Source organism: Brachyhypopomus gauderio, chromosome 4 (assembly GCF_052324685.1).
Source record: "Brachyhypopomus gauderio isolate BG-103 chromosome 4, BGAUD_0.2, whole genome shotgun sequence".
In the NCBI taxonomy this organism is placed as follows: domain Eukaryota; kingdom Metazoa; phylum Chordata; class Actinopteri; order Gymnotiformes; family Hypopomidae; genus Brachyhypopomus; species Brachyhypopomus gauderio.
In genome coordinates, this window is record NC_135214.1 from 23,034,428 (window position 1) to 23,056,963 (window position 22,536).

The following is a 22,536-nucleotide window of genomic DNA, read 5'->3' on the forward strand; positions in this document are numbered from 1 at the left end:
TCCAATTTTGTCCTTGTACAAGAGACCTCTGTATGTGATCAAGCACTCGTCTGACTCTCAAAGAAGCAGCTGAAATGGCCTGGTGGAAAGGTGCTTACCTTTTAAATGGCAGACAACGGGAACATCTACATCCATTTCTAATGTGACCTCTACCTTTGTTTTGAGTATTTCAATGATCTTTACTGAGTTTACCATCAGGTTTCCATGTGATAGAGTCTGCAGGAGTGAAAACTGGGCTTTGCTAGGTAAGAATTTCTCCATTGCTTCCAGGTAGTTTGCAGATTAAGAGGCTGTATGTCAAAGTCTATGTTATAGGGCCAAGTATTCCTGATGGTGTGGCAGGCCTTCTCACCCCTTCAGGGATTAGTGATACATTAGGCAACTGTAGACTAGTTGATAAATCTTTGGAATCATTCTCTTTGGCTCTACAACCAATTAGTTCCACATGTCAAGGGGATGTAGCTCAGTGGAAGAGCGCATGCTTTGCATGTATGAGGTCCAGGGTTCAATCCCCTGCATCTCCATGAGCATTATCTATAGATATGGTTGGCTATATTTTAACCTTTCGGGTTGAGCTGACATTCAGACGCTGTGCATTTCTCTCACTCTTTTTGTGCCTTAATAGTGTTGCTTGCAGCTTCTCTTATTGATAGACGATGCTCAGTTTCCGTTCGGTTATACATAGGTCACAATGGTGTCGTGATTTTGAGCATGTTCCAGCCATTTCCACACACTTCCGCTGTCGGAGTTACCACATGCCCTCATAGGTTTGTGTGTGGTTCAAATTTAAGCACTCTCTCTTTTCTGTGGCATGGTGGCCAAGTGGTAAGGCGTTGGTCTCGTAAACCGAAGATCACGGGTTCGATCCTCGTTCGTGCCTTTAAGGAAAGTGGACCGAAGGGTCTATAATGTCCATTCACTACCAAAATATCTGCTTCCAATTTTGTCCTTGTACAAGAGACCTCTGTATGTGATCAAGCACTCGTCTGACTCTCAAAGAAGCAGCTGAAATGGCCTGGTGGAAAGGTGCTTACCTTTTAAATGGCAGACAACGGGAACATCTACATCCATTTCTAATGTGACCTCTACCTTTGTTTTGAGTATTTCAATGATCTTTACTGAGTTTACCATCAGGTTTCCATGTGATAGAGTCTGCAGGAGCGAAAACTGGGCTTTGCTAGGTAAGAATTTCTCCATTGCTTCCAGGTAGTTTGCAGATTAAGAGGCTGTATGTCAAAGTCATATGTTATAGGGCCAAGTATTCCTGATGGTGTGGCAGGCCTTCTCACCCCTTCAGGGATTAGTGATACATTAGGCAACTGTAGACTAGTTGATAAACCTTTGGAATCATTCTCTTTGGCTCTACAACCAATTCATTCCACATGACAAGGGGATGTAGCTCAGTGGAAGAGCGCATGCTTTGCATGTTGAGGTCCAGGGTTCAATCCCCTGCATCTCCATGAGCATTGTCTATAGATATTGTTGGCTATATTTTAACCTTTCGGGTTGAGCTGACATTCAGACGCTGTGCATTTCTCTTACCCTTTTCGTGCCTTAATAGTGTTGCTTGCAGCTTCTCTTATTGATAGACGATGCTCAGTTTCCGTTCGGTTATACATCGGTCACAATGGTGTCGTGTTTTTGAGCATGTTCACTGCTGCTTTTAACACATGCCTTCGTAACCGAAGATCACCGGTTAGCCATTGGACCATTAAAGTGCTTTGTCAGTTTTCAATTCTGTTTTTGTTCCTTGCAAACTTGACATTCTGGCATGGCTGCTGCTGAAGTATAACTTGCTTCATGGGTTCGTCCTTTTACTGCTTCTGGTGGCCGTATTTGCTGTGCTAGACTCTTTCAGAATTCTGAAGACAACCTTACAAGTGGGGATGTAGCTCAGAGGTAGAGCGCATGCTTTGCCTGTGTGAGGAACTGTCTTCGACCCCCAGCATCTCAATGAAGCATAGCTTGTTTCCTGAATGCCATTGTTTAACACTCAGGTACTCTTGCTTCCTGTTAGGCCCCAACAACCAAAAAGTGCTCTTTCCTGGGTGAGTCCCAAACGGCTGTGACTCAACTGTGCAACTTTCTTCCAGTCACCAAGATATGGGTTGCTTCTTCTGTTCTCCTTTTGGTAGCTGCCTATGCAATGCTATTTTGGTTACAGCCTATGGACAGTGTAGAATCGGTAGAATTGGTATCAATTCACGGGTCAGAACAGTGTTGTGATTTTGAGCATGTTCCAGCCATTTCCACACACTTCCGCTGTCGGAGTTACCACATGCCCTCATAGGTTTGTGTGTGGTTCAAATTTAAGCACTCTCTCTTTTCTGTGGCATGGTGGCCAAGTGGTAAGGCGTTGGTCTCGTAAACCGAAGATCACGGGTTCGATCCTCGTTCGTGCCTTTAAGGAAAGTGGACCGAAGGGTCTATAATGTCCATTCACTACCAAAATATCTGCTTCCAATTTTGTCCTTGTACAAGAGACCTCTGTATGTGATCAAGCACTCGTCTGACTCTCAAAGAAGCAGCTGAAATGGCCTGGTGGAAAGGTGCTTACCTTTTAAATGGCAGACAACGGGAACATCTACATCCATTTCTAATGTGACCTCTACCTTTGTTTTGAGTATTTCAATGATCTTTACTGAGTTTACCATCAGGTTTCCATGTGATAGAGTCTGCAGGAGCGAAAACTGGGCTTTGCTAGGTAAGAATTTCTCCATTGCTTCCAGGTAGTTTGCAGATTAAGAGGCTGTATGTCAAAGTCTATGTTATAGGGCCAAGGATTCCTGATGGTGTGGCAGGCCTTCTCACCCCTTCAGGGAGTAGTGATACATTAGGCAACTGTAGACTAGTTGATAAATCTTTGGAATCATTCTCTTTGGCTCTACAACCAATTAGTTCCACACGTCAAGGGGATGTAGCTCAGTGGAAGAGCGCATGCTTTGCATGTATGAGGTCCAGGGTTCAATCCCCTGCATCTCCATGAGCATTATCTATAGATATGGTTGGCTATATTTTAACCTTTCGGGTTGAGCTGACATTCAGACGCTGTGCATTTCTCTCACTCTTTTTGTGCCTTAATAGTGTTGCTTGCAGCTTCTCTTATTGATAGACGATGCTCAGTTTCCGTTCGGTTATACATAGGTCACAATGGTGTCGTGATTTTGAGCATGTTCCTGCCATTTCCTCACATTTCCGCTGTCGGAGTTACCACATGTCCTCATAAGTTTGTGTGTGGTTCAAATTTAAGGACTCTCTCTTTTCTATGGCATGGTGGCCAAGTGGTAAGGCGTCGGTCTCGTAAACCGAAGATCACGGGTTCGATCCCCGTTCGTGCCTTTAAGGAAAGTGGACCGAACGGTCTATAGTGTCCATTCACTACTAAAATATCTGCTTCCAATTTTGTCCTTGTACAAGAGACCTCTGTATGTGATCAAGCACTCGTCTGACTCTCAAAGAAGCAGCTGAAATGGCCTGGTGGAAAGGTGCTTACCTTTTAAATGGCAGACAACGGGAACATCTACATCCATTTCTAATGTGACCTCTACCTTTGTTTTGAGTATTTCAATGATCTTTACTGAGTTTACCATCAGGTTTCCATGTGATAGAGTCTGCAGGAGTGAAAACTGGGCTTTGCTAGGTAAGAATTTCTCCATTGCTTCCAGGTAGTTTGCAGATTAAGAGGCTGTATGTCAAAGTCTATGTTATAGGGCCAAGTATTCCTGATGGTGTGGCAGGCCTTCTCACCCCTTCAGGGATTAGTGATACATTAGGCAACTGTAGACTAGTTGATAAATCTTTGGAATCATTCTCTTTGGCTCTACAACCAATTAGTTCCACATGTCAAGGGGATGTAGCTCAGTGGAAGAGCGCATGCTTTGCATGTATGAGGTCCAGGGTTCAATCCCCTGCATCTCCATGAGCATTATCTATAGATATGGTTGGCTATATTTTAACCTTTCGGGTTGAGCTGACATTCAGACGCTGTGCATTTCTCTCACTCTTTTTGTGCCTTAATAGTGTTGCTTGCAGCTTCTCTTATTGATAGACGATGCTCAGTTTCCGTTCGGTTATACATAGGTCACAATGGTGTCGTGATTTTGAGCATGTTCCTGCCATTTCCTCACATTTCCGCTGTCGGAGTTACCACATGTCCTCATAAGTTTGTGTGTGGTTCAAATTTAAGGACTCTCTCTTTTCTATGGCATGGTGGCCAAGTGGTAAGGCGTCGGTCTCGTAAACCGAAGATCACGGGTTCGATCCCCGTTCGTGCCTTTAAGGAAAGTGGACCGAACGGTCTATAGTGTCCATTCACTACTAAAATATCTGCTTCCAATTTTGTCCTTGTACAAGAGACCTCTGTATGTGATCAAGCACTCGTCTGACTCTCAAAGAAGCAGCTGAAATGGCCTGGTGGAAAGGTGCTTACCTTTTAAATGGCAGACAACGGGAACATCTACATCCATTTCTAATGTGACCTCTACCTTTGTTTTGAGTATTTCAATGATCTTTACTGAGTTTACCATCAGGTTTCCATGTGATAGAGTCTGCAGGAGTGAAAACTGGGCTTTGCTAGGTAAGAATTTCTCCATTGCTTCCAGGTAGTTTGCAGATTAAGAGGCTGTATGTCAAAGTCTATGTTATAGGGCCAAGTATTCCTGATGGTGTGGCAGGCCTTCTCACCCCTTCAGGGATTAGTGATACATTAGGCAACTGTAGACTAGTTGATAAATCTTTGGAATCATTCTCTTTGGCTCTACAACCAATTAGTTCCACATGTCAAGGGGATGTAGCTCAGTGGAAGAGCGCATGCTTTGCATGTATGAGGTCCAGGGTTCAATCCCCTGCATCTCCATGAGCATTATCTATAGATATGGTTGGCTATATTTTAACCTTTCGGGTTGAGCTGACATTCAGACGCTGTGCATTTCTCTCACTCTTTTTGTGCCTTAATAGTGTTGCTTGCAGCTTCTCTTATTGATAGACGATGCTCAGTTTCCGTTCGGTTATACATAGGTCACAATGGTGTCGTGATTTTGAGCATGTTCCTGCCATTTCCTCACATTTCCGCTGTCGGAGTTACCACATGTCCTCATAAGTTTGTGTGTGGTTCAAATTTAAGGACTCTCTCTTTTCTATGGCATGGTGGCCAAGTGGTAAGGCGTCGGTCTCGTAAACCGAAGATCACGGGTTCGATCCCCGTTCGTGCCTTTAAGGAAAGTGGACCGAACGGTCTATAGTGTCCATTCACTACTAAAATATCTGCTTCCAATTTTGTCCTTGTACAAGAGACCTCTGTATGTGATCAAGCACTCGTCTGACTCTCAAAGAAGCAGCTGAAATGGCCTGGTGGAAAGGTGCTTACCTTTTAAATGGCAGACAACGGGAACATCTACATCCATTTCTAATGTGACCTCTACCTTTGTTTTGAGTATTTCAATGATCTTTACTGAGTTTACCATCAGGTTTCCATGTGATAGAGTCTGCAGGAGTGAAAACTGGGCTTTGCTAGGTAAGAATTTCTCCATTGCTTCCAGGTAGTTTGCAGATTAAGAGGCTGTATGTCAAAGTCTATGTTATAGGGCCAAGTATTCCTGATGGTGTGGCAGGCCTTCTCACCCCTTCAGGGATTAGTGATACATTAGGCAACTGTAGACTAGTTGATAAATCTTTGGAATCATTCTCTTTGGCTCTACAACCAATTAGTTCCACATGTCAAGGGGATGTAGCTCAGTGGAAGAGCGCATGCTTTGCATGTATGAGGTCCAGGGTTCAATCCCCTGCATCTCCATGAGCATTATCTATAGATATGGTTGGCTATATTTTAACCTTTCGGGTTGAGCTGACATTCAGACGCTGTGCATTTCTCTCACTCTTTTTGTGCCTTAATAGTGTTGCTTGCAGCTTCTCTTATTGATAGACGATGCTCAGTTTCCGTTCGGTTATACATAGGTCACAATGGTGTCGTGATTTTGAGCATGTTCCTGCCATTTCCTCACATTTCCGCTGTCGGAGTTACCACATGTCCTCATAAGTTTGTGTGTGGTTCAAATTTAAGGACTCTCTCTTTTCTATGGCATGGTGGCCAAGTGGTAAGGCGTCGGTCTCGTAAACCGAAGATCACGGGTTCGATCCCCGTTCGTGCCTTTAAGGAAAGTGGACCGAACGGTCTATAGTGTCCATTCACTACTAAAATATCTGCTTCCAATTTTGTCCTTGTACAAGAGACCTCTGTATGTGATCAAGCACTCGTCTGACTCTCAAAGAAGCAGCTGAAATGGCCTGGTGGAAAGGTGCTTACCTTTTAAATGGCAGACAACGGGAACATCTACATCCATTTCTAATGTGACCTCTACCTTTGTTTTGAGTATTTCAATGATCTTTACTGAGTTTACCATCAGGTTTCCATGTGATAGAGTCTGCAGGAGTGAAAACTGGGCTTTGCTAGGTAAGAATTTCTCCATTGCTTCCAGGTAGTTTGCAGATTAAGAGGCTGTATGTCAAAGTCTATGTTATAGGGCCAAGTATTCCTGATGGTGTGGCAGGCCTTCTCACCCCTTCAGGGATTAGTGATACATTAGGCAACTGTAGACTAGTTGATAAATCTTTGGAATCATTCTCTTTGGCTCTACAACCAATTAGTTCCACATGTCAAGGGGATGTAGCTCAGTGGAAGAGCGCATGCTTTGCATGTATGAGGTCCAGGGTTCAATCCCCTGCATCTCCATGAGCATTATCTATAGATATGGTTGGCTATATTTTAACCTTTCGGGTTGAGCTGACATTCAGACGCTGTGCATTTCTCTCACTCTTTTTGTGCCTTAATAGTGTTGCTTGCAGCTTCTCTTATTGATAGACGATGCTCAGTTTCCGTTCGGTTATACATAGGTCACAATGGTGTCGTGATTTTGAGCATGTTCCTGCCATTTCCTCACATTTCCGCTGTCGGAGTTACCACATGTCCTCATAAGTTTGTGTGTGGTTCAAATTTAAGGACTCTCTCTTTTCTATGGCATGGTGGCCAAGTGGTAAGGCGTCGGTCTCGTAAACCGAAGATCACGGGTTCGATCCCCGTTCGTGCCTTTAAGGAAAGTGGACCGAACGGTCTATAGTGTCCATTCACTACTAAAATATCTGCTTCCAATTTTGTCCTTGTACAAGAGACCTCTGTATGTGATCAAGCACTCGTCTGACTCTCAAAGAAGCAGCTGAAATGGCCTGGCGGAAAGGTGCTTACCTTTTAAATGGCAGACAACGGGAACATCTACATCCATTTCTAATGTGACCTCTACCTTTGTTTTGAGTATTTCAATGATCTTTACTGAGTTTACCATCAGGTTTCCATGTGATAGAGTCTGCAGGAGTGAAAACTGGGCTTTGCTAGGTAAGAATTTCTCCATTGCTTCCAGGTAGTTTGCAGATTAAGAGGCTGTATGTCAAAGTCTATGTTATAGGGCCAAGTATTCCTGATGGTGTGGCAGGCCTTCTCACCCCTTCAGGGATTAGTGATACATTAGGCAACTGTAGACTAGTTGATAAACCTTTGGAATCATTCTCTTTGGCTCTACAACCAATTCATTCCACATGTCAAGGGGATGTAGCTCAGTGGAAGAGCGCATGCTTTGCATGTATGAGGTCCAGGGTTCAATCCCCTGCATCTCCATGAGCATTGTCTATAGATATTGTTGGCTATATTTTAACCTTTCGGGTTGAGCTGACATTCAGACGCTGTGCATTTCTCTTACCCTTTTCGTGCCTTAATAGTGTTGCTTGCAGCTTCTCTTATTGATAGACGATGCTCAGTTTCCGTTCGGTTATACATAGGTCACAATGGTGTCGTGATTTTGAGCATGTTCCTGCCATTTCCTCACATTTCCGCTGTCGGAGTTACCACATGTCCTCATAAGTTTGTGTGTGGTTCAAATTTAAGGACTCTCTCTTTTCTATGGCATGGTGGCCAAGTGGTAAGGCGTCGGTCTCGTAAACCGAAGATCACGGGTTCGATCCCCGTTCGTGCCTTTAAGGAAAGTGGACCGAACGGTCTATAGTGTCCATTCACTACTAAAATATCTGCTTCCAATTTTGTCCTTGTACAAGAGACCTCTGTATGTGATCAAGCACTCGTCTGACTCTCAAAGAAGCAGCTGAAATGGCCTGGTGGAAAGGTGCTTACCTTTTAAATGGCAGACAACGGGAACATCTACATCCATTTCTAATGTGACCTCTACCTTTGTTTTGAGTATTTCAATGATCTTTACTGAGTTTACCATCAGGTTTCCATGTGATAGAGTCTGCAGGAGTGAAAACTGGGCTTTGCTAGGTAAGAATTTCTCCATTGCTTCCAGGTAGTTTGCAGATTAAGAGGCTGTATGTCAAAGTCTATGTTATAGGGCCAAGTATTCCTGATGGTGTGGCAGGCCTTCTCACCCCTTCAGGGATTAGTGATACATTAGGCAACTGTAGACTAGTTGATAAATCTTTGGAATCATTCTCTTTGGCTCTACAACCAATTAGTTCCACACGTCAAGGGGATGTAGCTCAGTGGAAGAGCGCATGCTTTGCATGTATGAGGTCCAGGGTTCAATCCCCTGCATCTCCATGAGCATTATCTATAGATATGGTTGGCTATATTTTAACCTTTCGGGTTGAGCTGACATTCAGACGCTGTGCATTTCTCTCACTCTTTTTGTGCCTTAATAGTGTTGCTTGCAGCTTCTCTTATTGATAGACAATGCTCAGTTTCCGTTCGGTTATACATAGGTCACAATGGTGTCGTGATTTTGAGCATGTTCCTGCCATTTCCTCACATTTCCGCTGTCGGAGTTACCACATGTCCTCATAAGTTTGTGTGTGGTTCAAATTTAAGGACTCTCTCTTTTCTATGGCATGGTGGCCAAGTGGTAAGGCGTCGGTCTCGTAAACCGAAGATCACGGGTTCGATCCCCGTTCGTGCCTTTAAGGAAAGTGGACCGAACGGTCTATAGTGTCCATTCACTACTAAAATATCTGCTTCCAATTTTGTCCTTGTACAAGAGACCTCTGTATGTGATCAAGCACTCGTCTGACTCTCAAAGAAGCAGCTGAAATGGCCTGGTGGAAAGGTGCTTACCTTTTAAATGGCAGACAACGGGAACATCTACATCCATTTCTAATGTGACCTCTACCTTTGTTTTGAGTATTTCAATGATCTTTACTGAGTTTACCATCAGGTTTCCATGTGATAGAGTCTGCAGGAGTGAAAACTGGGCTTTGCTAGGTAAGAATTTCTCCATTGCTTCCAGGTAGTTTGCAGATTAAGAGGCTGTATGTCAAAGTCTATGTTATAGGGCCAAGTATTCCTGATGGTGTGGCAGGCCTTCTCACCCCTTCAGGGATTAGTGATACATTAGGCAACTGTAGACTAGTTGATAAATCTTTGGAATCATTCTCTTTGGCTCTACAACCAATTAGTTCCACACGTCAAGGGGATGTAGCTCAGTGGAAGAGCGCATGCTTTGCATGTATGAGGTCCAGGGTTCAATCCCCTGCATCTCCATGAGCATTATCTATAGATATGGTTGGCTATATTTTAACCTTTCGGGTTGAGCTGACATTCAGACGCTGTGCATTTCTCTCACTCTTTTTGTGCCTTAATAGTGTTGCTTGCAGCTTCTCTTATTGATAGACAATGCTCAGTTTCCGTTCGGTTATACATAGGTCACAATGGTGTCGTGATTTTGAGCATGTTCCTGCCATTTCCTCACATTTCCGCTGTCGGAGTTACCACATGTCCTCATAAGTTTGTGTGTGGTTCAAATTTAAGGACTCTCTCTTTTCTATGGCATGGTGGCCAAGTGGTAAGGCGTCGGTCTCGTAAACCGAAGATCACGGGTTCGATCCCCGTTCGTGCCTTTAAGGAAAGTGGACTGAACGGTCTATAGTGTCCATTCACTACTAAAATATCTGCTTCCAATTTTGTCCTTGTACAAGAGACCTCTGTATGTGATCAAGCACTCGTCTGACTCTCAAAGAAGCAGCTGAAATGGCCTGGCGGAAAGGTGCTTACCTTTTAAATGGCAGACAACGGGAACATCTACATCCATTTCTAATGTGACCTCTACCTTTGTTTTGAGTATTTCAATGATCTTTACTGAGTTTACCATCAGGTTTCCATGTGATAGAGTCTGCAGGAGTGAAAACTGGGCTTTGCTAGGTAAGAATTTCTCCATTGCTTCCAGGTAGTTTGCAGATTAAGAGGCTGTATGTCAAAGTCTATGTTATAGGGCCAAGTATTCCTGATGGTGTGGCAGGCCTTCTCACCCCTTCAGGGATTAGTGATACATTAGGCAACTGTAGACTAGTTGATAAATCTTTGGAATCATTCTCTTTGGCTCTACAACCAATTAGTTCCACACGTCAAGGGGATGTAGCTCAGTGGAAGAGCGCATGCTTTGCATGTATGAGGTCCAGGGTTCAATCCCCTGCATCTCCATGAGCATTATCTATAGATATGGTTGGCTATATTTTAACCTTTCGGGTTGAGCTGACATTCAGACGCTGTGCATTTCTCTCACTCTTTTTGTGCCTTAATAGTGTTGCTTGCAGCTTCTCTTATTGATAGACAATGCTCAGTTTCCGTTCGGTTATACATAGGTCAAAATGGTGTCGTGATTTTGAGCATGTTCCTGCCATTTCCTCACATTTCCGCTGTCGGAGTTACCACATGTCCTCATAAGTTTGTGTGTGGTTCAAATTTAAGGACTCTCTCTTTTCTATGGCATGGTGGCCAAGTGGTAAGGCGTCGGTCTCGTAAACCGAAGATCACGGGTTCGATCCCCGTTCGTGCCTTTAAGGAAAGTGGACTGAACGGTCTATAGTGTCCATTCACTACTAAAATATCTGCTTCCAATTTTGTCCTTGTACAAGAGACCTCTGTATGTGATCAAGCACTCGTCTGACTCTCAAAGAAGCAGCTGAAATGGCCTGGCGGAAAGGTGCTTACCTTTTAAATGGCAGACAACGGGAACATCTACATCCATTTCTAATGTGACCTCTACCTTTGTTTTGAGTATTTCAATGATCTTTACTGAGTTTACCATCAGGTTTCCATGTGATAGAGTCTGCAGGAGTGAAAACTGGGCTTTGCTAGGTAAGAATTTCTCCATTGCTTCCAGGTAGTTTGCAGATTAAGAGGCTGTATGTCAAAGTCTATGTTATAGGGCCAAGTATTCCTGATGGTGTGGCAGGCCTTCTCACCCCTTCAGGGATTAGTGATACATTAGGCAACTGTAGACTAGTTGATAAACCTTTGGAATCATTCTCTTTGGCTCTACAACCAATTCATTCCACATGTCAAGGGGATGTAGCTCAGTGGAAGAGCGCATGCTTTGCATGTATGAGGTCCAGGGTTCAATCCCCTGCATCTCCATGAGCATTGTCTATAGATATTGTTGGCTATATTTTAACCTTTCGGGTTGAGCTGACATTCAGACGCTGTGCATTTCTCTTACACTTTTCGTGCCTTAATAGTGTTGCTTGCAGCTTCTCTTATTGATAGACGATGCTCAGTTTCCGTTCGGTTATACATAGGTCACAATGGTGTCGTGATTTTGAGCATGTTCACTGCTGCTTTTAACACATGCCTTCGTAACCGAAGATCACCGGTTAGCCATTGGACCATTAAAGTGCTTTGTCAGTTTTCAATTCTGTTTTTGTTCCTTGCAAACTTGACATTCTGGCATGGCTGCTGCTGAAGTATAACTTGCTTCATGGGTTCGTCCTGTTACTGCTTCTGGTGGCCGTATTTGCTGTGCTAGACTCTTTCAGAATTCTGAAGACAACCTTACAAGTGGGGATGTAGCTCAGTGGTAGAGCCCATGCTTCGCCTGTGTGAGGAACTGGCTTCGACCCCCAGCATCTCAATGAAGCATAGCTTGTTTCCTGAATGCCATTGTTTAACACTCAGGTACTCTTGCTTCCTGTTAGGCCCCAACAACCAAAAAGTGCTCTTTCCTGGGTGAGTCCCAAACGGCTGTGACTCAACTGTGCAACTTTCTTCCAGTCACCAAGACATGGGTTGCTTCTTCTGTTCTCCTTTTGGTAGCTGCCTATGCAATGCTATTTTGGTTACAGCCTATGGACAGTGTAGAATTGGTAGAATTGGTATCAATTCACGGGTCAGAACAGTGTTGTGATTTTGAGCATGTTCCAGCCATTTCCACACACTTCCGCTGTCGGAGTTACCACATGCCCTCATAGGTTTGTGTGTGGTTCAAATTTAGGCACTCTCTCTTTTCTATGGCATGGTGGCCAAGTGGTAAGGCGTCGGTCTCGTAAACCGAAGATCACGGGTTCGATCCCCGTTCGTGCCTTTAAGGAAAGTGGACCGAACGGTCTATAATGTCCATTCACTACTAAAATATCTGCTTCCAATTTTGTCCTTGTACAAGAGACCTCTGTATGTGATCAAGCACTCGTCTGACTCTCAAAGAAGCAGCTGAAATGGCCTGGCGGAAAGGTGCTTACCTTTTAAATGGCAGACAACAGGAACATCTACCTCCATTTCTAATGTGACCTCTACCTTTGTTTTGAGTATTTCAATGATCTTTACTGAGTTTACCATCAGGTTTCCATGTGATAGAGTCTGCAGGAGCGAAAACTGGGCTTTGCTAGGTAAGAATTTCTCCATTGCTTCCAGGTAGGTTGCAGATTAAGAGGCTGTATGTCAAAGTCTATGTTATAGGGCCAAGTATTCCTGATGGTGTGGCAGGCCTTCTCACCCCTTCAGGGATTAGTGATACATTAGGCAACTGTAGACTAGTTGATAAACCTTTGGAATTATTCTCTTTGGCTCTACAACCAATTCATTCCACATGTCAAGGGGATGTAGCTCAGTGGAAGAGCGCATGCTTTGCATGTATGAGGTCCAGGGTTCAATCCCCTGCATCTCCATGAGCATTGTATATAGATATGGTTGGCTATATTTTAACCTTTCGGGTTGAGCTGACATTCAGACGCTGTGCATTTCTCTCACCCTTTTCGTGCCTTAATAGTGTTGCTTGCAGCTTCTCTTATTGATAGACGATGCTCAGTTTCCGTTCGGTTATACATCGGTCACAATGGTGTCGTGTTTTTGAGCATGTTCACTGCTGCTTTTAACACATGCCTTCCTAACCGAAGACCACCGGTTAGCCATTGGACCATTAAAGTGCTTTGTCAGTTTTCAATTCTGTTTTTGTTCCTTGCAAACTTGACATTCTGGCATGGCTGCTGCTGAAGTATAACTTGCTTCATGGGTTTGTCCTGTTACTGCTTCTGGTGGCCGTATTTGCTGTGCTAGACTCTTTCAGAATTCTGAAGACAACCTTACAAGTGGGGATGTAGCTCAGTGTTAGAGCGCATGCTTCGCCTGTGTGAGGAACTGGCTTCGACCCCCAGCATCTCAATGAAGCATAGCTTGTTTCCTGAATGCCATTGTTTAACACTCAGGTACTCTTGCTTCCTGTTAGGCCCCAACAACCAAAAAGTGCTCTTTCCTGGGTGAGTCCCAAACAGCTGTGACTCAACTGTGCAACTTTCTTCCAGTCACCAAGACATGGGTTGCTTCTTCTGTTCTCCTTTTGGTAGCTGCCTATGCAATGCTATTTTGGTTACAGCCTATGGACAGTGTAGAATCGGTAGAATTGGTATCAATTCACGGGTCAGAACAGTGTTGTGATTTTGAGCATGTTCCAGCCATTTCCACACATTTCCGCTGTCGGAGTTACCACATGTCCTCATAAGTTTGTGTGTGGTTCAAATTTAAGGACTCTCTCTTTTCTATGGCATGGTGGCCAAGTGGTAAGGCGTCGGTCTCGTAAACCGAAGATCACGGGTTTGATCCCCGTTCGTGCCTTTAAGGAAAGTGGACCGAACGGTCTATAATGTCCATTCACTACTAAAATATCTGCTTCCAATTTTGTCCTTGTACAAGAGACCTCTGTATGTGATCAAGCACTCGTCTGACTCTCAAAGAAGCAGCTGAAATGGCCTGGCGGAAAGGTGCTTACCTTTTAAATGGCAGACAACGGGAACATCTACATCCATTTCTAATGTGACCTCTACCTTTGTTTTGAGTATTTCAATGATCTTTACTGAGTTTACCATCAGGTTTCCATGTGATAGAGTCTGCAGGAGCGAAAACTGGGCTTTGCTAGGTAAGAATTTCTCCATTGCTTCCAGGTAGGTTGCAGATTAAGAGGCTGTATGTCAAAGTCTATGTTATAGGGCCAAGTATTCCTGATGGTGTGGCAGGCCTTCTCACCCCTTCAGGGAGTAGTGATACATTAGGCAACTGTAGACTAGTTGATAAACCTTTGGAATCATTCTCTTTGGCTCTACAACCAATTAGTTCCACATGTCAAGGGGATGTAGCTCAGTGGAAGAGCGCATGCTTTGCATGTATGAGGTCCAGGGTTCAATCCCCTGCATCTCCATGAGCATTGTCTATAGATATTGTTGGCTATATTTTAACCTTTCGGGTTGAGCTGACATTCAGACGCTGTGCATTTCTCTTACACTTTTCGTGCCTTAATAGTGTTGCTTGCAGCTTCTCTTATTGATAGACGATGCTCAGTTTCCGTTCGGTTATACATCGGTCACAATGGTGTCGTGTTTTTGAGCATGTTCACTGCTGCTTTTAACACATGCCTTCGTAACCGAAGATCACCGGTTAGCCATTGGACCATTAAAGTGCTTTGTCAGTTTTCAATTCTGTTTTTGTTCCTTGCAAACTTGACATTCTGGCATGGCTGCTGCTGAAGTATAACTTGCTTCATGGGTTCGTCCTGTTACTGCTTCTGGTGGCCGTATTTGCTGTGCTAGACTCTTTCAGAATTCTGGAGACAACCTTACAAGTGGGGATGTAGGTCAGTGGTAGAGCCCATGCTTCGCCTGTGTGAGGAACTGGCTTCGACCCCCAGCATCTCAATGAAGCATAGCTTGTTTCCTGAATGCCATTGTTTAACACTCAGGTACTCTTGCTTCCTGTTAGGCCCCAACAACCAAAAAGTGCTCTTTCCTGGGTGAGTCCCAAACGGCTGTGACTCAACTGTGCAACTTTCTTCCAGTCACCAAGACATGGGTTGCTTCTTCTGTTCTCCTTTTGGTAGCTGCCTATGCAATGCTATTTTGGTTACAGCCTATGGACAGTGTAGAATCGGTAGAATTGGTATCAATTCACGGGTCAGAACAGTGTTGTGATTTTGAGCATGTTCCAGCCATTTCCACACACTTCCGCTGTCGGAGTTACCACATGCCCTCATAGGTTTGTGTGTGGTTCAAATTTAAGCACTCTCTCTTTTCTATGGCATGGTGGCCAAGTGGTAAGGCGTCGGTCTCGTAAACCGAAGATCACGGGTTCGATCCCCGTTCGTGCCTTTAAGGAAAGTGGACCGAACGGTCTATAATGTCCATTCACTACTAAAATATCTGCTTCCAATTTTGTCCTTGTACAAGAGACCTCTGTATGTGATCAAGCACTCGTCTGACTCTCAAAGAAGCAGCTGAAATGGCCTGGCGGAAAGGTGCTTACCTTTTAAATGGCAGACAACGGGAACATCTACATCCATGTTCACTGCTGCTTTTAACACATGCCTTCGTAACCGAAGATCACCGGTTAGCCATTGGACCATTAAAGTGCTTTGTCAGTTTTCAATTCTGTTTTTGTTCCTTGCAAACTTGACATTCTGGCATGGCTGCTGCTGAAGTATAACTTGCTTCATGGGTTCGTCCTGTTACTGCTTCTGGTGGCCGTATTTGCTGTGCTAGACTCTTTCAGAATTCTGAAGACAACCTTACAAGTGGGGATGTAGCTCAGTGGTAGAGCCCATGCTTCGCCTGTGTGAGGAACTGGCTTCGACCCCCAGCATCTCAATGAAGCATAGCTTGTTTCCTGAATGCCATTGTTTAACACTCAGGTACTCTTGCTTCCTGTTAGGCCCCAACAACCAAAAAGTGCTCTTTCCTGGGTGAGTCCCAAACGGCTGTGACTCAACTGTGCAACTTTCTTCCAGTCACCAAGACATGGGTTGCTTCTTCTGTTCTCCTTTTGGTAGCTGCCTATGCAATGCTATTTTGGTTACAGCCTATGGACAGTGTAGAATCGGTAGAATTGGTATCAATTCACGGGTCAGAACAGTGTTGTGATTTTGAGCATGTTCCAGCCATTTCCACACACTTCCGCTGTCGGAGTTACCACATGCCCTCATAGGTTTGTGTGTGGTTCAAATTTAAGCACTCTCTCTTTTCTATGGCATGGTGGCCAAGTGGTAAGGCGTCGGTCTCGTAAACCGAAGATCACGGGTTCGATCCCCGTTCGTGCCTTTAAGGAAAGTGGACCGAATGGTCTATAATGTCCATTCACTACTAAAATATCTGCTTCCAGTTTTGTCCTTGTACAAGAGACCTCTGTATGTGATCAAGCACTCGTCTGACTCTCAAAGAAGCAGCTGAAATGGCCTGGCGGAAAGGTGCTTACCTTTTAAATGGCAGACAACGGGAACATCTACATCCATGTTCACTGCTGCTTTTAACACATGCCTTCGTAACCGAAGATCACCGGTTAGCCATTGGACCATTAAAGTGCTTTGTCAGTTTTCAATTCTGTTTTTGTTCCTTGCAAACTTGACATTCTGGCATGGCTGCTGCTGAAGTATAACTTGCTTCATGGGTTCGTCCTGTTACTGCTTCTGGTGGCCGTATTTGCTGTGCTAGACTCTTTCAGAATTCTGAAGACAACCTTACAAGTGGGGATGTAGCTCAGTGGTAGAGCCCATGCTTCGCCTGTGTGAGGAACTGGCTTCGACCCCCAGCATCTCAATGAAGCATAGCTTGTTTCCTGAATGCCATTGTTTAACACTCAGGTACTCTTGCTTCCTGTTAGGCCCCAACAACCAAAAAGTGCTCTTTCCTGGGTGAGTCCCAAATGGCTGTGACTCAACTGTGCAACTTTCTTCCAGTCACCAAGACATGGGTTGCTTCTTCTGTTCTCCTTTTGGTAGCTGCCTATGCAATGCTATTTTGGTTACAGCCTATGGACAGTGTAGAATCGGTAGAATTGGTATCAATTCACGGGTCAGAACAGTGTTGTGATTTTGAGCATGTTCCAGCCATTTCCACACACTTCCGCTGTCGGAGTTACCACATGCCCTCATAGGTTTGTGTGTGGTTCAAATTTAAGCACTCTCTCTTTTCTATGGCATGGTGGCCAAGTGGTAAGGCGTCGGTCTTGTAATCCGAAGATCACGGGTTCGATCCCCGTTCGTGCCTTTAAGGAAAGTGGACCGAAGGGTCTATAATGTCCATTCACTACCAAAATATCTGCTTCCAATTTTGTCCTTGTACAAGAGACCTCTGTATGTGATCAAGCACTCGTCTGACTCTCAAAGAAGCAGCTGAAATGGCCTGGTGGAAAGGTGCTTACCTTTTAAATGGCAGACAACGGGAACATCTACATCCATTTCTAATGTGACCTCTACCTTTGTTTTGAGTATTTCAATGATCTTTACTGAGTTTACCATCAGGTTTCCATGTGATAGAGTCTGCAGGAGCGAAAACTGGGCTTTGCTAGGTAAGAATTTCTCCATTGCTTCCAGGTAGTTTGCAGATTAAGAGGCTGTATGTCAAAGTCTATGTTATAGGGCAGGGGTACTCAACTGGCGGACCGCGGTCCGGATCCGGACCCGAACGCAGTCCTGTCCGGACCCAATCTCATTCCTGATTAACTGGATACGGACTAAAACAAAACCGTAGCATTTATTTCAGGGCTATTGAAAAAACACTCCGTCACGAGTGTTACGTTCGCCACCCCGCTCAACAACAAGCCTGCCTGGTTGACGCTTCGCGAGCGGCGCGAGGGTCCGCGTGGCGAAAATGACGTAATCGCTGTGGCTCCGCGTGTGCGCGAGTGTCTCGCGCGCTGTCGGTTCGAGAGGTCGTGCACCTCTCGAATTTTGTAACTTCGCGCCGCGCTTCAGCGCAATGAACAAAGTCACGTTTTCAGGGTTCATACACCTTTATAAGGTGGAATTCAAGCACTTGTACGCCACTTTCAAGGTTCATTTCAATATTTCCCAGCATGTTAAACATAATTAAGTAAAAAAAAAAAACGCCCAATCTTCACGTCTTCGCGTTCTCTCATGTTTCGTCCTGGAATTACAAGAGGCTCGTAGGCCTATTTGTTAACTTAATACAAGAGAACTATTCAGTCAGACAGATATTTGTTGTGAAACCAAGTAGTTACAATTTCAAGCATTTTAAAGTACTTTAACCTAAATTCCAGCACTTTTCAACACCCCCCCCCCCCCCCCCCCCCCGCCGCCGCTCAACAACTTACGTTCGCCACCCCCGCCGCACCGGACCTCAGGTCACAGGTATCTGCCAAAACTGGACCGCAGACAAATTTAGTTGAGTACGCCTGCTATAGGGCCAAGGATTCCTGTTGGTGTGGCAGGCCTTCTCACCCCTTCAGGGAGTAGTGATACATTAGGCAACTGGACTAGTTGATAAACCTTTGGAATCATTCTCTTTGGCTCTACAACCAATTAGTTCCACACGTCAAGGGGATGTAGCTCAGTGGAAGAGCGCATGCTTTGCATGTATGAGGTCCAGGGTTCAATCCCCTGCATCTCCATGAGCATTATCTATAGATATGGTTGGCTATATTTTAACCTTTCGGGTTGAGCTGACATTCAGACGCTGTGCATTTCTCTCACTCTTTTTGTGCCTTAATAGTGTTGCTTGCAGCTTCTCTTATTGATAGACAATGCTCAGTTTCCGTTCGGTTATACATAGGTCACAATGGTGTCGTGATTTTGAGCATGTTCCTGCCATTTCCTCACATTTCCGCTGTCGGAGTTACCACATGTCCTCATAAGTTTGTGTGTGGTTCAAATTTAAGGACTCTCTCTTTTCTATGGCATGGTGGCCAAGTGGTAAGGCGTCGGTCTCGTAAACCGAAGATCACGGGTTCGATCCCCGTTCGTGCCTTTAAGGAAAGTGGACTGAACGGTCTATAGTGTCCATTCACTACTAAAATATCTGCTTCCAATTTTGTCCTTGTACAAGAGACCTCTGTATGTGATCAAGCACTCGTCTGACTCTCAAAGAAGCAGCTGAAATGGCCTGGCGGAAAGGTGCTTACCTTTTAAATGGCAGACAACGGGAACATCTACATCCATTTCTAATGTGACCTCTACCTTTGTTTTGAGTATTTCAATGATCTTTACTGAGTTTACCATCAGGTTTCCATGTGATAGAGTCTGCAGGAGTGAAAACTGGGCTTTGCTAGGTAAGAATTTCTCCATTGCTTCCAGGTAGTTTGCAGATTAAGAGGCTGTATGTCAAAGTCTATGTTATAGGGCCAAGTATTCCTGATGGTGTGGCAGGCCTTCTCACCCCTTCAGGGATTAGTGATACATTAGGCAACTGTAGACTAGTTGATAAATCTTTGGAATCATTCTCTTTGGCTCTACAACCAATTAGTTCCACACGTCAAGGGGATGTAGCTCAGTGGAAGAGCGCATGCTTTGCATGTATGAGGTCCAGGGTTCAATCCCCTGCATCTCCATGAGCATTATCTATAGATATGGTTGGCTATATTTTAACCTTTCGGGTTGAGCTGACATTCAGACGCTGTGCATTTCTCTCACTCTTTTTGTGCCTTAATAGTGTTGCTTGCAGCTTCTCTTATTGATAGACAATGCTCAGTTTCCGTTCGGTTATACATAGGTCAAAATGGTGTCGTGATTTTGAGCATGTTCCTGCCATTTCCTCACATTTCCGCTGTCGGAGTTACCACATGTCCTCATAAGTTTGTGTGTGGTTCAAATTTAAGGACTCTCTCTTTTCTATGGCATGGTGGCCAAGTGGTAAGGCGTCGGTCTCGTAAACCGAAGATCACGGGTTCGATCCCCGTTCGTGCCTTTAAGGAAAGTGGACTGAACGGTCTATAGTGTCCATTCACTACTAAAATATCTGCTTCCAATTTTGTCCTTGTACAAGAGACCTCTGTATGTGATCAAGCACTCGTCTGACTCTCAAAGAAGCAGCTGAAATGGCCTGGCGGAAAGGTGCTTACCTTTTAAATGGCAGACAACGGGAACATCTACATCCATTTCTAATGTGACCTCTACCTTTGTTTTGAGTATTTCAATGATCTTTACTGAGTTTACCATCAGGTTTCCATGTGATAGAGTCTGCAGGAGTGAAAACTGGGCTTTGCTAGGTAAGAATTTCTCCATTGCTTCCAGGTAGTTTGCAGATTAAGAGGCTGTATGTCAAAGTCTATGTTATAGGGCCAAGTATTCCTGATGGTGTGGCAGGCCTTCTCACCCCTTCAGGGATTAGTGATACATTAGGCAACTGTAGACTAGTTGATAAACCTTTGGAATCATTCTCTTTGGCTCTACAACCAATTCATTCCACATGTCAAGGGGATGTAGCTCAGTGGAAGAGCGCATGCTTTGCATGTATGAGGTCCAGGGTTCAATCCCCTGCATCTCCATGAGCATTGTCTATAGATATTGTTGGCTATATTTTAACCTTTCGGGTTGAGCTGACATTCAGACGCTGTGCATTTCTCTTACACTTTTCGTGCCTTAATAGTGTTGCTTGCAGCTTCTCTTATTGATAGACGATGCTCAGTTTCCGTTCGGTTATACATAGGTCACAATGGTGTCGTGATTTTGAGCATGTTCACTGCTGCTTTTAACACATGCCTTCGTAACCGAAGATCACCGGTTAGCCATTGGACCATTAAAGTGCTTTGTCAGTTTTCAATTCTGTTTTTGTTCCTTGCAAACTTGACATTCTGGCATGGCTGCTGCTGAAGTATAACTTGCTTCATGGGTTCGTCCTGTTACTGCTTCTGGTGGCCGTATTTGCTGTGCTAGACTCTTTCAGAATTCTGAAGACAACCTTACAAGTGGGGATGTAGCTCAGTGGTAGAGCCCATGCTTCGCCTGTGTGAGGAACTGGCTTCGACCCCCAGCATCTCAATGAAGCATAGCTTGTTTCCTGAATGCCATTGTTTAACACTCAGGTACTCTTGCTTCCTGTTAGGCCCCAACAACCAAAAAGTGCTCTTTCCTGGGTGAGTCCCAAACGGCTGTGACTCAACTGTGCAACTTTCTTCCAGTCACCAAGACATGGGTTGCTTCTTCTGTTCTCCTTTTGGTAGCTGCCTATGCAATGCTATTTTGGTTACAGCCTATGGACAGTGTAGAATTGGTAGAATTGGTATCAATTCACGGGTCAGAACAGTGTTGTGATTTTGAGCATGTTCCAGCCATTTCCACACACTTCCGCTGTCGGAGTTACCACATGCCCTCATAGGTTTGTGTGTGGTTCAAATTTAGGCACTCTCTCTTTTCTATGGCATGGTGGCCAAGTGGTAAGGCGTCGGTCTCGTAAACCGAAGATCACGGGTTCGATCCCCGTTCGTGCCTTTAAGGAAAGTGGACCGAACGGTCTATAATGTCCATTCACTACTAAAATATCTGCTTCCAATTTTGTCCTTGTACAAGAGACCTCTGTATGTGATCAAGCACTCGTCTGACTCTCAAAGAAGCAGCTGAAATGGCCTGGCGGAAAGGTGCTTACCTTTTAAATGGCAGACAACAGGAACATCTACCTCCATTTCTAATGTGACCTCTACCTTTGTTTTGAGTATTTCAATGATCTTTACTGAGTTTACCATCAGGTTTCCATGTGATAGAGTCTGCAGGAGCGAAAACTGGGCTTTGCTAGGTAAGAATTTCTCCATTGCTTCCAGGTAGGTTGCAGATTAAGAGGCTGTATGTCAAAGTCTATGTTATAGGGCCAAGTATTCCTGATGGTGTGGCAGGCCTTCTCACCCCTTCAGGGATTAGTGATACATTAGGCAACTGTAGACTAGTTGATAAACCTTTGGAATTATTCTCTTTGGCTCTACAACCAATTCATTCCACATGTCAAGGGGATGTAGCTCAGTGGAAGAGCGCATGCTTTGCATGTATGAGGTCCAGGGTTCAATCCCCTGCATCTCCATGAGCATTGTATATAGATATGGTTGGCTATATTTTAACCTTTCGGGTTGAGCTGACATTCAGACGCTGTGCATTTCTCTCACCCTTTTCGTGCCTTAATAGTGTTGCTTGCAGCTTCTCTTATTGATAGACGATGCTCAGTTTCCGTTCGGTTATACATCGGTCACAATGGTGTCGTGTTTTTGAGCATGTTCACTGCTGCTTTTAACACATGCCTTCCTAACCGAAGACCACCGGTTAGCCATTGGACCATTAAAGTGCTTTGTCAGTTTTCAATTCTGTTTTTGTTCCTTGCAAACTTGACATTCTGGCATGGCTGCTGCTGAAGTATAACTTGCTTCATGGGTTTGTCCTGTTACTGCTTCTGGTGGCCGTATTTGCTGTGCTAGACTCTTTCAGAATTCTGAAGACAACCTTACAAGTGGGGATGTAGCTCAGTGTTAGAGCGCATGCTTCGCCTGTGTGAGGAACTGGCTTCGACCCCCAGCATCTC

General features: G+C 44.5%; 1 protein-coding gene and 36 non-coding genes across 37 annotated transcripts in view; 36 read left to right on the top strand and 1 right to left on the bottom strand.

Annotated features, from left to right (window-relative positions):
• The window catches only part of LOC143512591 (ninjurin-1), a 300,728-nt gene that overhangs the window by 179,771 nt on the left and 98,421 nt on the right, over nt 1–22,536 (bottom strand). The gene's annotated exons all lie outside the window — the stretch shown is intronic.
• trnaa-ugc (transfer RNA alanine (anticodon UGC)) lies at nt 453–524 on the top strand. The gene has a single exon. It is a non-coding gene; the product is annotated as a tRNA-Ala (tRNA).
• On the top strand, nt 809–880 carry trnat-cgu (transfer RNA threonine (anticodon CGU)). Its single transcript has one exon. It is a non-coding gene; the product is annotated as a tRNA-Thr (tRNA).
• On the top strand, nt 2,332–2,403 carry trnat-cgu (transfer RNA threonine (anticodon CGU)). The gene has a single exon. It is a non-coding gene; the product is annotated as a tRNA-Thr (tRNA).
• trnaa-ugc (transfer RNA alanine (anticodon UGC)) lies at nt 2,912–2,983 on the top strand. Its single transcript has one exon. It is a non-coding gene; the product is annotated as a tRNA-Ala (tRNA).
• On the top strand, nt 3,268–3,339 carry trnat-cgu (transfer RNA threonine (anticodon CGU)). Its single transcript has one exon. It is a non-coding gene; the product is annotated as a tRNA-Thr (tRNA).
• Nucleotides 3,848–3,919, top strand: trnaa-ugc (transfer RNA alanine (anticodon UGC)). The gene has a single exon. It is a non-coding gene; the product is annotated as a tRNA-Ala (tRNA).
• trnat-cgu (transfer RNA threonine (anticodon CGU)) lies at nt 4,204–4,275 on the top strand. Its single transcript has one exon. It is a non-coding gene; the product is annotated as a tRNA-Thr (tRNA).
• On the top strand, nt 4,784–4,855 carry trnaa-ugc (transfer RNA alanine (anticodon UGC)). Its single transcript has one exon. It is a non-coding gene; the product is annotated as a tRNA-Ala (tRNA).
• On the top strand, nt 5,140–5,211 carry trnat-cgu (transfer RNA threonine (anticodon CGU)). Its single transcript has one exon. It is a non-coding gene; the product is annotated as a tRNA-Thr (tRNA).
• On the top strand, nt 5,720–5,791 carry trnaa-ugc (transfer RNA alanine (anticodon UGC)). The gene has a single exon. It is a non-coding gene; the product is annotated as a tRNA-Ala (tRNA).
• trnat-cgu (transfer RNA threonine (anticodon CGU)) lies at nt 6,076–6,147 on the top strand. The gene has a single exon. It is a non-coding gene; the product is annotated as a tRNA-Thr (tRNA).
• On the top strand, nt 6,656–6,727 carry trnaa-ugc (transfer RNA alanine (anticodon UGC)). Its single transcript has one exon. It is a non-coding gene; the product is annotated as a tRNA-Ala (tRNA).
• trnat-cgu (transfer RNA threonine (anticodon CGU)) lies at nt 7,012–7,083 on the top strand. Its single transcript has one exon. It is a non-coding gene; the product is annotated as a tRNA-Thr (tRNA).
• trnaa-ugc (transfer RNA alanine (anticodon UGC)) lies at nt 7,592–7,663 on the top strand. Its single transcript has one exon. It is a non-coding gene; the product is annotated as a tRNA-Ala (tRNA).
• trnat-cgu (transfer RNA threonine (anticodon CGU)) lies at nt 7,948–8,019 on the top strand. Its single transcript has one exon. It is a non-coding gene; the product is annotated as a tRNA-Thr (tRNA).
• Nucleotides 8,528–8,599, top strand: trnaa-ugc (transfer RNA alanine (anticodon UGC)). The gene has a single exon. It is a non-coding gene; the product is annotated as a tRNA-Ala (tRNA).
• On the top strand, nt 8,884–8,955 carry trnat-cgu (transfer RNA threonine (anticodon CGU)). The gene has a single exon. It is a non-coding gene; the product is annotated as a tRNA-Thr (tRNA).
• On the top strand, nt 9,464–9,535 carry trnaa-ugc (transfer RNA alanine (anticodon UGC)). Its single transcript has one exon. It is a non-coding gene; the product is annotated as a tRNA-Ala (tRNA).
• On the top strand, nt 9,820–9,891 carry trnat-cgu (transfer RNA threonine (anticodon CGU)). The gene has a single exon. It is a non-coding gene; the product is annotated as a tRNA-Thr (tRNA).
• trnaa-ugc (transfer RNA alanine (anticodon UGC)) lies at nt 10,400–10,471 on the top strand. The gene has a single exon. It is a non-coding gene; the product is annotated as a tRNA-Ala (tRNA).
• trnat-cgu (transfer RNA threonine (anticodon CGU)) lies at nt 10,756–10,827 on the top strand. The gene has a single exon. It is a non-coding gene; the product is annotated as a tRNA-Thr (tRNA).
• trnaa-ugc (transfer RNA alanine (anticodon UGC)) lies at nt 11,336–11,407 on the top strand. Its single transcript has one exon. It is a non-coding gene; the product is annotated as a tRNA-Ala (tRNA).
• Nucleotides 12,279–12,350, top strand: trnat-cgu (transfer RNA threonine (anticodon CGU)). Its single transcript has one exon. It is a non-coding gene; the product is annotated as a tRNA-Thr (tRNA).
• On the top strand, nt 12,859–12,930 carry trnaa-ugc (transfer RNA alanine (anticodon UGC)). Its single transcript has one exon. It is a non-coding gene; the product is annotated as a tRNA-Ala (tRNA).
• On the top strand, nt 13,802–13,873 carry trnat-cgu (transfer RNA threonine (anticodon CGU)). Its single transcript has one exon. It is a non-coding gene; the product is annotated as a tRNA-Thr (tRNA).
• On the top strand, nt 14,382–14,453 carry trnaa-ugc (transfer RNA alanine (anticodon UGC)). Its single transcript has one exon. It is a non-coding gene; the product is annotated as a tRNA-Ala (tRNA).
• Nucleotides 15,325–15,396, top strand: trnat-cgu (transfer RNA threonine (anticodon CGU)). The gene has a single exon. It is a non-coding gene; the product is annotated as a tRNA-Thr (tRNA).
• On the top strand, nt 16,270–16,341 carry trnat-cgu (transfer RNA threonine (anticodon CGU)). The gene has a single exon. It is a non-coding gene; the product is annotated as a tRNA-Thr (tRNA).
• trnat-ugu (transfer RNA threonine (anticodon UGU)) lies at nt 17,215–17,286 on the top strand. The gene has a single exon. It is a non-coding gene; the product is annotated as a tRNA-Thr (tRNA).
• Nucleotides 18,578–18,649, top strand: trnaa-ugc (transfer RNA alanine (anticodon UGC)). The gene has a single exon. It is a non-coding gene; the product is annotated as a tRNA-Ala (tRNA).
• trnat-cgu (transfer RNA threonine (anticodon CGU)) lies at nt 18,934–19,005 on the top strand. Its single transcript has one exon. It is a non-coding gene; the product is annotated as a tRNA-Thr (tRNA).
• On the top strand, nt 19,514–19,585 carry trnaa-ugc (transfer RNA alanine (anticodon UGC)). Its single transcript has one exon. It is a non-coding gene; the product is annotated as a tRNA-Ala (tRNA).
• On the top strand, nt 19,870–19,941 carry trnat-cgu (transfer RNA threonine (anticodon CGU)). The gene has a single exon. It is a non-coding gene; the product is annotated as a tRNA-Thr (tRNA).
• trnaa-ugc (transfer RNA alanine (anticodon UGC)) lies at nt 20,450–20,521 on the top strand. Its single transcript has one exon. It is a non-coding gene; the product is annotated as a tRNA-Ala (tRNA).
• trnat-cgu (transfer RNA threonine (anticodon CGU)) lies at nt 21,393–21,464 on the top strand. Its single transcript has one exon. It is a non-coding gene; the product is annotated as a tRNA-Thr (tRNA).
• trnaa-ugc (transfer RNA alanine (anticodon UGC)) lies at nt 21,973–22,044 on the top strand. Its single transcript has one exon. It is a non-coding gene; the product is annotated as a tRNA-Ala (tRNA).